The sequence below is a fragment of the Porites lutea genome, chromosome 3, assembly GCF_958299795.1.
Source record: "Porites lutea chromosome 3, jaPorLute2.1, whole genome shotgun sequence".
Lineage (NCBI taxonomy): Eukaryota > Metazoa > Cnidaria > Anthozoa > Scleractinia > Poritidae > Porites > Porites lutea.
In genome coordinates, this window is record NC_133203.1 from 23,200,273 (window position 1) to 23,210,595 (window position 10,323).

Below are 10,323 nucleotides of genomic sequence, written 5' to 3' on the forward strand. Positions count from 1 at the left end.
GTCGGATCACTTGAGAAATAGTTCTTCCCTGATGCCATGCCATTTTTTGGAAAGATCCCTATCGATATGCAAATTTCTGGCAAATATACTCATTAAAATTTTGACGGAGAAAAGCATGTAGACAGCGAAGGAGGGAGTGGCCGAGAATCAAAATTCATAGTGGTGCCATAAAAAAAATGATGTCTAAATAAAAAATTGAAACTAATGAGCACTTGCCTGAAAAATTTGAAAAGGAGCACTCTTGCAAAAAGTTTTTCTGGGGATCTGTTCAATCTGATGGCAAGAGGAGGAAGGAAAAATATCTCGCTGGAGCTGTCTTTCATATACTAGGCATGTGACCTACTTAAACCTGGTTAGCCAAACTAATGCTAGTATCGAATCCGTGCCTGGTACAAGCCAACCCCATCGGGATATCTTGTGCGTGCAATGCGTCGAGATAAATTACATGTCGCGCCATAATGTTTGGTTTTTTTTTAAACAATGAGTTCCATGTAGCTTCCCTAAATAGAAAAGTCTTCGGTCTCAAAACTCTTGTCGGGGCCATTTTTCCAGGATGGCATGAGTGCTGATAGTACTGTACCGAGTACACATCTCTTCCAACATTCTCATTCTGACATTGAAGAAAAACCAGATGTATTTATCTATTCTTGTGCCTTTACTTCAACCTTGCCCCCTACCCAGATGTTCTTACAAAACAACTAGGCAATAAAACATACCCAATCTAGTATGGCAAGATGCACCCTCATCTTATAGGTTTCATCACCATGTGGAAAGACTCAATGTAAAATGTGTCCCGGCACTAAAATAAATGGTGAAAAGCTTGTCAAAGCTCTAGAATTCAAGTAAGAAAGCAATTTAGTTAATGGCATTAATCCTCAGAAGAGTGTAATTTTTTCAACAATAGGGAGTGTACCAATTCTCTACATCTAAAACGTTGTTACCTCATGCACTTAATATATGTGTTCAATCAAAAGTAATACTGTAAATTTACAAGGAGATAGTCAGATGGATTTTTATAGATGGTAGTTTTGATGATGGCAGCCCTGTAAGCTTCTGCAGCTTTTGGGTCTGTCACCTTCTTCTTACTGCAAACATACCCGTCTTCCTTTCACCTTGAAGTTTGGTGGCAAAGATCATGCTTTCCCTGTGGGCAAGGTGATTAATATTGACATCACCAATACAATAAGAGTTTGCAGGCATCATCAGGACAAGAGTTAGATATAAGGTTGTTCTTTGATATGCTACCTGCTGTGACTAAATGTGCAAGAAAGACTAATTTGGAGATATAGATCAATCTGCACTAGCAGGAGAAAAAACTGTGATGCCGAATAATGTAAGTATCCATGATGTTTACCTGGTAGTGATCCACAACATTGAGTAAGTACTGCTGAAAACCAGCTTCAGTGCCGTCATTATTATGCATGGCCCAATAGAAATGCGTCTTTGTGGCTTTGACTGTCAAGTAACATGTACTTATCATTATTTCCGCGAAAAAATATTCAATTCTTTATTCAAACATTCTGTTAATTTCATTGTCTTACCTTTGTCAAAGAGCTCTGTAAACCATTTGATACCCTCATCACGCCGAGCTCCACTACATATTTTTTTCATATCACGGGCAACTCCTTTTGTACCTATCAAAACACACAATACTAACAATTAAAATATTATCATGTAGTTGTATAATGTTATAATAAATCTTCTATTTTAAAAGCACCCCCTCTCTAATAAGCCCTCCTCCCCTTCACTGCCCCTTGTTATTCTTTACAATGAAATGCATAAATGGTGCACTCCATTTCATAACTGTAACACTTCATGCAGACTGAACCCAGGGTGCAAAGAAAGTGGGTTTAGCAAAATTCAGTAGCCCCGGGCTATTGGACACATCTTTCTTGGAATTAAAAAAACATAAATAAGCACCCCACCTAGAGGGCTTAGTGGAGGATTTATGATATATTTCGTAATACAAACATTAATGGTTTATCCATTTGAAACTTACCATGCCAAGTATCAAAAGAATTTTTTATGCCTCTTCCCTCAAATCAATTTTTGAGTGCAACAACACAATTATGGGCCACCTCAGTCACATTGTGAGCTATGATGATAATAATAATAATAATAATAATAATAATAATAATAATAATAATAATAATAATGAACAGTTAACTTTTCATTTCCTTGGACAATCAACAGAGTCTTTTGATAATCATTTACACGTACCTAGAACTCCTGTGAGGTTTGTTATCATTTCCTTTGTCATAGGAACTTCCCTGGATGGCGCACTCCTTTCATCAGCCCTGCTCCAGTTGCAAACAGAAATTATTTTCTTGTTGCTGGACATCAAAAAGAAAATACTGTTTATTTTCATTTTTTTTTTACTTGGTCGTGAAAATATAATGACCACAACACGATTCAAAAGTAGCATAGTCCACTGCTTTTATATAGAAAAAAAAGGCATAAATAGAGAATACTTCAAGGAAAGTGCTGGCATACGGTATTTACGCACGAGTTGTTGACGTATCAGAAATCGAACGAGTGAGCGCAGCGAACGAGTAAGATTTGTGATACAAAAACAACGAGTGCGTAAATACCGTACAAAGCACTTTCCATGTGGTATTGTGTTTATTATATACATACTGAGACATTCATCATTTTGGCGGCCTTTTTATTTTAAATCTTTCAAAAATGCTAAAATTTGCCGCTACACACTTACCGCAAAGTGACAACGAAAACGAAGTATCAGCTTTTTAGTAAAAACGTTTGTTAAAAACATAAATGACTGTGAGGATATGAGGTAATCCAAGAACTATAAGTAATCTTAACTGTTTGTCCTCAATGCACAATTGAAAATGAGTGAATTTAAGTAAAATGGCTGGTTTCAATATAAGCTTAAGCTTAAATGAAAGGCAAAGTAGCTCCGACAAAAAGCACAACAAAAGCTTACGTCTCGTTCTGTTTATCCCTTTCCGCTGTTGTTTAACCGGCTCTCTACCGTTTTCTTTATCGACAGTGAAACAAGCGAAACTATTCCACTCCATTTCCGAAATGTTTTTCACTTTTTTAGCGAGAAAAACTCTTTGAGTAAAACTTTTCTCGTAGAATGTGTGCGACGCGGCGCTGCGAGCTGCAATAAAAGGCGGGAATTTTGGCGCGAAACTCACGCACCTCTGTGGCTTCTGATTGGACGTATCATTTTTCTCACACGTGAAAAAACATCGTTCGCGATTCTGATTGGACGTATCATTTTTTTCACGTGTGAAAACCATCGTTCGCTCCTCTGATTGGCTAGAACTAATTTGCGTACGAAAATTTACGATATAGATTTTTGGTGAGTATTTCTCAGTATGTATATAATAAAAGGAGAATCACCACCATACGTATACCTCATGGAAATGGCTGAAACAGTGCAATGCATCGCTGCCTGACTAGAGTCATGTCTAGCATTGGTGATGATACACTGAAAACAAATTCACGAATAAGAAGACTATAAATGGAAAACATGAGATAACACTGCTAATATGCAACTGTGATGTACACACCTTGGTTGGAAAAATATGCTACTATTATTAACAACGCTAACTATTAAGCTGTGTTGTTATCTCTTTGGTTTCTATGGGTAAGTTTACTTACATCCCCATTTGCAGTATAATTTGGGGTTACTTCCACCTCCCTTCTTGCATCTTCCTTAGACTTTTTGGCCAGATCACGCACTACTCCAATGTAGCCAAAACCACTATCCTTGTAAACTAGGAAATGTAATGAGACGTTCATGTGTATGTCAATCTATCCAATGTTATTCTGTTAAATCAAGATATCTGGAAATGGCTTTCTTTCAACTGCACAAGAAATGCGAAAAGCAACACATCGAAATTTTCAAGTACATAACTTGGTATAAAAAAACAATGATAACCACACACGTGTATCTACAGTCTTGTCCATGACAGAACCTACCCCAGCTGCCTTACTGAAACTGCAGTATTGGGTCTCAGTTAGACCCATGCAAGTGAACGCATGCACCATCCTAGAGAGAATAAATCAGGAAACTGAGACAGCAGTAAATATAAAAAAATCATTTGAGAGACATGTCCAACAGAACTTGCACGTGCAAACAAGGAATCTTCCTAGAATAAGCTCAAATGAGCTTGCAGAGGTCTACTGCTACTAGATATTACTATAAAGTTCTTTCAAAACTAAAGGAAACCCAGACAAAAATGTGGATGAAACACTTGAACGAGAAAATTACAATAATTGTGACCCTATTTGGGAAAACTGGGGTTAATGAAATTTGCGTTGAAAAGCATTTCAACGCATTTTGAATGCGTTACAATGCATTGCAACGGATTCCAATGATTCTCAACACATTTACAACGTTCTCCTTCAAACGCAGGCAATTGTTTTCAACATTTTAAAATGTTTTTCCAACGTTTAAGAATGTTTTTCCCATGTTGTTCAATGCATTGGCAATGCTTCCAAACGTTTTTTTAATCGATAAAATTAGTTCCTGAAGTGCAACCCAGGATGCTAAAAATTATCATTGATTGAAGCCACTGATGATTAGACATTGATACGCTTGAGAATGTTCTTTGAAAATACAACTTTTTTTCAGGAGCAGTAATGATACCTCCATACAACAGTAATATCAACGGGAATAACGACATGAATTCGCAATGGAAAACAAAGGCTTTCACTTTTTGTTCTCAATCGGTTCAAATCAATTTGCATAGAACTTCGATCATTGTGACATTGCGGGTGTTTGATGTTGTTTCAGGTTGTAACATGTCAAGAAGTAATTGAGAAAAGCATGACATTACTTTATTGGACTTTCAAATCTGAAAAATAAAGGAGAGAAGTTTTTGAGAAGTTTCTTAAAACTGTAAGGATGACTGTTGAGGTCGTGTTTTTTTTTGTACAATTATTTGCCCTTTTCTACCTTTGTCAGCGGCGTGCTAGACTGCTTGCAGTCGGTTGATTCTCACATCCGTTTCAAAATTAATCCGTTCGGGCTCCAAAATCCCTCGGGGAAAGATGCAAGACGAAAAAATTGGGAGAGAGCGAAAACAAAGGTGAGAAAAGAAGTACTTCTCGTCGCAACGCAATCCCTTCTTGTTTTTGTCCCGTAATGCACTTTTTTTTCACACGGGTTTCACGGTTCTTGGTTAATACACAAAGCAACTCTGAGAAAGTTTGATTCTTTTATTGTTGAGCCTCAATATCAGTAATTCCGACGAAATTGAAGTTGCGACGATTGGAAGCAGAAGATTTAAGAGATTAAAAGTGATGATCACATTGCGCTTGCTTGATAACGTTAATCGAGCGATGATGGCAAAGAAATCTGCCAAAAAGTGTGCTGCACATTCAGAGTTGAGTGTGTATAAAATGCGACCCAGCGAGTAATGGGAGCCTTGCAGTCCATTGAAGAATCATTGAAAAAACACCATAAAAATCGAAAACAGTAATACGGAAAACATTACCTGAACGGTAACCATTGTAAATAAGTGTTTAACCCTAAACAGCGCTTAACCCCTAGCCCTAAAATGAGTGCTTAATTTTTCAGGAAATCGAGCTAATTTCTCAAGGAAAACGTTATCAGTGAAAGATTGAACAACAACAACAAAAAATTATTAGCAGTGTGCGACATGCTTGGATCGCCTTTATTTATAGCTACGTAAATCCCATTTTGAAATAAATCTTCTTTTTAAGCATTACCTAGTAAATGGTTTCTCAAAGATTATTCAAGCAATTTATTGCATTTTGTTGTGACAAAAACACTGAACTCGAGATTACAACAATGTATAAAATAAAGCACACTGAGCTATTCTTCCGGTCGACTCGAAAGGCGAAAAAAGGCTTACAGCAAGGAGCCCAAAAGTGTGACTTACATGCAGACATTAACCAATCAGAAGTCGAGGACAGTTTCTAGCTGGCTTCTGATTGGATTAAATTTGCACGAAAGAATGTGAAATAATCAAGAGCGGTCACACTTTAGGGCGCCTTGCTGTAACCTATAACAATGTTTGAATTAGTCAGAGACTCAAGGTGTTCTTTTAAAATGTTTAACAAACTATTCGGCGACATCACTGGAATTGTTGCCCTTTGTCTTGAACCTGACTTCTCTGCACTTGGCGTTTATGGCATTTTTCATGCTTTTTTCACATGGGCTTAGTTTTCTGTGGTAGCCTAAACACTAGTGGAGAAATGGAGGTAGTTGTGGCCGTGTGTTTGGTGTTTGGTGGGGTTTGAATTTTGTTTCGGGGACCGCTGACTACAACCTCTCCAGCAGGTATTAAGCTAAGGTTGGTGTCTTTGGGAAATTGAGTAACAGGAAAGGCCTCGGTAGGTGAGCTAACATTGGTGTCTGTGGGAAATTCACTAACAGAAAAAGTGTTTGATGTATCTAAGGGGGTCTCAAAGGAAGGGTTTTGAGTTGCTGCAACGTGATACATATTGCATAGGCATGTCTCTATCGAGGTAAGTCTTCCATCAAATAACAACAATTTATTTTCTATACTCGATAGAGAAATGGTGATGTTGTTCATAATAGTGGAAATATCAGTTGAATTCTTGGACCCCACGTTCTTGGAAAAGAAAGAGAGAAATCAACAGAAAGAACGTGTTAGTGGTGAATGACATGTAAAGAACCTGCTTTTGCATGACTGTGTAAATTCTACAGCGATCTGAAATAAATATTATCGCATCTCATCGCAATTTTGATCGTTTAGTACAAAGTAGTGTCAAACGCATGAAGACCGAGACTAACATATCTGTCTGGTCACTGTGAAAAGGTACTCCTCCTTAAGGAATATCTTGTCCTCGTTGTGGTGATATATATAATCAACATGAGAACGACTGTTGGGTAGAAGTGTCTTTCCTAATCAATCTCTTGCTCTTCGTTAGAGGCTAATAAATCAGTAATGTATCATGTCTATCGTATGAGAAATATTATTTTAAAACAATTCATACCCGTTCATGCATGGCTTGCAACGTTCCATATTCACTCTTTGCAGCCTCAAGTGCTTCTGCTAACTCTCGCTTCTCATCCTCCAGCGAAATCATTTTTTGTCTCCCAATCTCCAGCATTTTCTGCAGTGTGCTGTGTTTTGTTTCTACGACAATCTTCTCTGCACTTAGGACTTCTCTTTTCTTCTTTTCGGCCTGAAGCTGAGCAATTAATGCTGTTTTTTCTTCGTCACGGCCTGTTGCGTTGTGGTCTTCTGGTTCGGCTTTGGCTTTTGGCATTTCTCTCCCCTGTCGCACGAGTTGAATGTCACTGCTCGTTTTGCCGTCCGCACTATTTCGATTTTTTAGCTCTGCGTTTCATTTTTCTATGTACTGGGCTAGAAATTGTGTTTCAGCCACATCTGGAAGTTTCTCCCCAACTGACGGTTTATGTACCTGGTACTTAGACGGTAGCATGTCGTCCTCACTGGAAGAGTCGCTGTTTTCTTGCCGTGGACTCCGTTTTTTCGCTATCAGTTTTAAAAATGTATCACGCGTGATTGTTAATATGGGGCTTAAGATGGTCAAGATACTGCTACCTGGCATTAATTTTTCAGAAATTCATCTTATTCACATTGATTACTGAGAATAGCAAACTTCTCCGCATTAATGAAAAAAAAATTGGGGGGGGGATATTGTATTTATGGTCTCTCATCATACATAAACAGCAAGAATTAATTTTCAGTCATCATGTGCCACTAAAGAAGTGTCACAAGTCATGAAATGGCATATGGAACATCTATTATACGCAAATCTTGTAAAAATCAACTAAAAATAGCTTCGCAGAAAAAAGAAACCACCAAATGTACTCTTTTACATCGCGGAATCGTACTTAAAAGAATAGCTGACCGCTACTTTTCGTTTCTTTACATCTCCAGAGTCTTCGAGATCTACCACTAACTTTAATTTTACTATACAAAGAGACTATTTGCCGAACAACTTCATTCCCAGCACTTAAGTTTGAATTGTGGTTTTATATTACTCCCGAAAATTTGTTCTCTCGAAACTGCAGAAATGTGTGAAAATTAACCTCTCGCTAAAATTTCATGCCAGACACAACTCATATTATTTACTTGCCCCTTTCACTTGAGAAGAAAGAACTTTCGACAAACAGTAATCTTTCCCTGCGAGGATGTATAGAATATGATAATGATGAGACGCTACCTTTGGGCATCTCTGGCCTTTCCTCCGATGCAGTGCGCTAGCTTCGCAGAATTCCCCGTTAAACCAATGTCTGTTGAAGAGGACTTTAACGGATTGACCCTTTCTTTATGCAACATTGAAGGGTTTGATACTCTTTCGACAGACTCTTTGCTCGCAATTATTCCACTTGTCTTTGGTCTTCCACGTAAACAACTTTCTGCGACATCTTGTGAATTAAAAGTCTCCGGCAGTCTAGAAATTTTACTAACTGAAGGTCGCTTTTACTAAATCAGTATTATTTTATCCCCTCTGAAACACGCAAAGTTGCCTGTTTCCGTTCAGCTAATTAATTTTTGTGATTTTAAAATGATAAGATTTTGTGGGTATTGCAGGTCACGAACAATAAAAACGAATTAAAAGTGTCTCCATTTGCAACTTTACATCGACGAGAAAGCGTTTGCTTATTAAGTGGCTAGTATTTTTCTAAAGGTTTCCTTATTCATCCTTCGGCATTATGAAACGATCAAATATTTTTCCTTTTTTTTTCACGTGTGGTGCTACTCAAACCCCACTCAAAAGACTGACAACATTTACCTAAGACAAACTCTTCCGTAACTTCTCACGAAATGCTGGTATGTGTCCGTCTGCAAATGTGTTCAAATGTAAAACACACATTAGAATGGAAGTTTTGCCGCAAAACATTGCGCTTCTTAAATCTTCTCTTACTTGCCGTATAAATTTGTCTCGACAACAGCTTCATTGGTGTGCAAAGCTTGGCGCCAAATTGCGTATGACGAAAGCTGGATTAAGTACGCAAGAGATGAAGAATTTTTGGAAACTAATGCTAGAGGTTCATCAACAGAGACCTTGAATTACTTCCTTCAAGCAGTACAATGGAGGCCAAGTCTATTTCACAGTATAGATTTAAGTGTAGCCAAAGCAACGTGCGAAACGTTTCGTGAAATAGCACATAACTGTGGTGAACTGAAAATCTTGAACATGGCTAGAATTGAAGGCAAAATATCTGAATATCCACTCATTCAAGCAGTGAAAATTGTGGAACTAAACTTAAGCGAGACTACCATAAATGACTGTTTGTTTGTTTTTATCACAGAAAAACTTCCCAAATTGGGCATTTTAAATGTTGCCAAGTGTTTTTGACTGATTTAGTAATAGAAAAGGCATCATTACCTTTACTACGTTTCCTTGGGATGGGAGATTGTGTGGTCGGTATTGCGGCTATACTTTGTGCCATTGGTAAACATGGCATATTTGCAATGTGTGTGAAGGGAGTCAAACTAAGCAACCAAGAAATTGCCCGTCTTTTAGACCTGTATCCTGATATAGGGGAAATAGGCATTCCCACTCTGTGTGGCTTGCCCGAAGGAATTGTTTCTCAGCAAGCATTGCCTCAGCGTTGCTTTTATTGCTCACGTGGCAGGTCATCTTTATCGACTGTTCTATCAGCTAAAGAAGCTGGTGATGGTAGCTGGATGAAACTCTAATAACATTCTGTTAATATTGAAAATTGTACTGCTAGACATGCTGTGTTGAATGCCACTCATATAAAATCAGTTCGTCACATATATGTGATTTGGAAAATAAATCGAGGGTTTATTTATAACCAAACAAAAAGCAGTTTTTTTCAAAAACTCCTAGCGTGTTCAATGGAAAATTGTGCATTTATAGTCAGAGGTTAATTCTACAGTTTATTGATTTGCTACAACTTATGTCTGCGAGAGAGATGTTTGCTCATGTCTAGGCGATCAACTTGTGTTTCACTTTGTTGATGGACATGCCACATGATTTGATTATTTCTATCACCAAAACCGCGTGAAAATGGAAAAAATCGACTCATGTGCCGTGTACATGCAACGTCAAGACAGTGAACTACTGGCTAACATGTCTCTGCGCTGCACGCAAACATCTGTTAAAGTCACGAACGCAAGTTTCACTTTGTTGACGTTGCGTGTGCATGTTGTTAATAAACCCTCCGAGCAAGAACAAACCAGTGCAAAAGTTAATTGCAAAATACGTATTTGACTGCTATGAGTAAAGAAGATCCTTAGTTCTTTAGGTTATCATTGATTATAGTTCCACTAGTGTGCAATTTGTGTTATGATTTTACATAATTTGGATAAAGTTGATGTACATAGGACTGTATAAGACTCCAAATAAATAAAG

General features: G+C 37.8%; 1 pseudogene; it reads right to left on the reverse strand.

Annotated features, from left to right (window-relative positions):
• Nucleotides 1–343: 343 nt before the first annotated feature.
• On the reverse strand, nt 344–4,113 carry LOC140931983 (uncharacterized; annotated as a pseudogene).
• Nucleotides 4,114–10,323: the final 6,210 nt, after the last annotated feature.